General features: G+C 42.8%; 1 pseudogene across 1 annotated transcript; it reads left to right on the top strand.

Annotated features, from left to right (window-relative positions):
* The first annotated feature begins 778 nt into the window (after positions 1-778).
* Positions 779-2458, top strand: LOC105741626 (annotated as a pseudogene). Its single transcript, XR_001117010.1, has one exon. The product of XR_001117010.1 is annotated as an elongation factor 1-alpha 1 pseudogene (transcript).
* Positions 2459-2909: the final 451 nt, after the last annotated feature.

The raw sequence follows: 2909 nt of genomic DNA on the forward strand, positions 1-2909 counted from the left end.
ACAGGTGTAAGAAGGAGACAAAATTTTTTTGAAAAGTTTAATGGATGAAAATTTCTCCAACGCTGGCCTAATTGCCTGCTTAGCAAGCTCAGGTCTGGGGTTTGATCCCTGGCACCACATACTGCACTGGCACTGTCCCTGAGTGTGCTGAGCTGGCCACCAAGACCAGGCGTGGTGGCACATGCCTATAATTCCAGCATTAGGGAGGCTGAAAGCAGGAAGATCACTATGAATCTGAGCTGTATAGTGAAGCCCTGTACCAAATACGTTAAAAAAAAAAAAAAAAGAAAATTTCTCCAATCTGATAGAAATTGTCAACTCACAAATACAAGACACTCACTAAACTTCAAGAAGAATAAATACAGAGTCCAGGCATGGTAGCGTGCTCCTGTAATCCCAGCACTTGGAAGGCGGAAATCAGGAGGATCACTACTAACATGGGCTGTGTAGTGAGACCCTGCACACACACACACACACACACACACACACACACACGAATAAATACAAAAAAAAACCATATCAAGGCATTTCATAATCAAATTTCTGAAAGTCAGTGATTAAAATAAAAACCTTAAGAATTTAGAGAAAAAAAGACATTCCACAAAAAGGAAAAAAAGACATGTGAGATAGCATTCTTGGGAGAAAAGTTGTATATCAGAGGAGAGGAGAGTAAAATCTCTACTACACTGAAAAGAAAAGCTGTCAACCACTTTTTTTCGCAACAGGTTTGCTGCGAGAGCACAAGTGTAGTGAAAAGCAGCACTAAATCCAAGCCCACATGGGAAAGGAAAAGACTCACGTTAATATCATCGTCATCGGACACGTGGACTCCGGCCAGTCCACCACCACCGGCCATCTGATCTACAAATGTGGTGGCAACAACAAAAGAACCACTGAAAAATTTGAGAAGGAGGCTGCTGAGATGGGGAAGGGCTCCTTCAAGTATGCCTGGGCCTTGGACAAGCTGAAAGCCGAGCGTGAGCGTGGTATCACCATTGACGTCTCCCTGTGGAAATTTGAGACTAGCAAGTACTATGTGACCATCACTGATGCCCCTGGATATAGGGAATTAATCAAAAACATGATTACAGGCACATCTCAGGCTGACTGTGCTGTCCTGATTTTTGCTGCTGGCGTTGGTGAATTTGAAACTTGTATCTTCAAGAACAGGCAGACTCGTGAGCAAGCCTTTCTGGCTTACATACTAGGTGTGAAACAACTGATTGTTGGTGTTAACAAAATGGATTCCACGGAGCCACCCTACAGCCAGAAGAGATACGAGGAAATTGTTAAGGAATTCAGCACCTACATTAAGAAAATTGGCTACAACCCTGACACCGTAGCTTTTGTGCCAGTTTCTGGTTGGAATGGTGACCACATGCTGGAGTCAAGTGCTAACATGCCTTGGTTCAAAGGATGGAAGGTCACTTGTAAAGATGGCAAAGGCAGCAGAAGCACACTGCTTGAAGCTTTGGGTCGCATCCTCCCTCCCACTCGCCCAACTGACAAGCCTTTGCGGCTGCCCCTCCAGGATGTCTACAAAATCGGTGGTATTGGCATGTCCCTGTGGGCCTAGTGGAGACTGGTGTTCTCAAACCCAGCATGGTGGTCACCTTTGCTCCAGTCAATGTCACAACTGAAGTCAAGTCTGTTGAAATGCACCATGAACCTTTAAGTGAGGCTCTTCCTGGGGACAATGTGGGCTTCAGCGTCAAGAACGTGTCTGTCAAAGATGTGCAGAGTGACAATGTCGCTGATGACAGCAAAAAAGAGCCACCAATGGAAGCAGCTGGTTTCACTGCTCAGGTGATTATCCTGAACCATCCGGGCCAGATCAGTGCTGGCTGTGCCCCTGTCCTGGATTGTCACACATTTCACACTGCTTGCAAGTTTGCTGAGCTGAAAGAAAAGATTGATTGTTGGTCTGGTAAGAAGCTGGAAGATGTGCTCAAGTTTCTGAAATCTGGTGATGCTGCCATTGTTGACATGGTTCCAGGCAAGCCCATGTGTGTTGAGAGCTTCTCTGATTATCCACCTCTGGGTTGTCTCGCTGTTCGTGATATGAGACAGACAGTTGCTGAGGGTGTCACCAAAGCTGTGAACGAGAAGGCTGCTGGAGCTGGCAAGGTCACCAAGTCTGCCCAGAAAGCTCAGAAGGCTAAATGAATATTATCCCTAACTCCTGCCACCCCAGTCTTAATCAGAGGTGGAAGACGGGTCTCAGGACTGGTTCTCCCAACTGGCCATTTAAGTTTAATAGTGAAAGACTGCTTAATGATAACAACACATCATAAAAGCTTCAGAAGGAAAGGCGAATGTTTTGTGAACCATTTTTTTTTGTGTGGCAGTTTTTAAGTTATTAGTTTTTAAAATCAGTCCTTTTTAATGGAAACAACTTGACCAAAAATCTGTCACTGAATTTTGAGACCCATTAAAACGAAGTTTAATGAGAAAAAGAAAAAAAAACCTGTCAACCTAGAATTTTATGCTCTGTGAAAATATCTTTCACAAAAAGAAGCAAAATGAGGACATTTTTGACAAAAAAAAGCTGAAAGAATTTGTTTCACTGGAAGAAAATTGTTTTAAAGAAAGTCTTTCAGGCAGAAAGAAAATGATACTGGAGGAAACTTTGGGGCTGCACAAAGGAATAAAGAGCGTCAGAAATGATAAACAGCAGGTAAATACAAAAGGAATCTTTCTTGTATTTAAATCTCTTTAAAAGGTTAGTGATTAGCGTGATAATAATTACAATTTATCTTGGGGTTTGTAGCATACACAGAAGTAAAATGTAGGACAACAATAACCGAAAGGCTAGCAGAGGGCATGACAACTTCACTAAATGAGAAGTGACATAAAATCATTGAAAATCAGTAAGTTAAAGTCATGCTGAAAGCCACAGAAAACAACCA

Source organism: Octodon degus, unplaced genomic scaffold, assembly GCF_000260255.1.
Source record: "Octodon degus isolate 3935 unplaced genomic scaffold, OctDeg1.0 scaffold00017, whole genome shotgun sequence".
NCBI lineage: Eukaryota > Metazoa > Chordata > Mammalia > Rodentia > Octodontidae > Octodon > Octodon degus.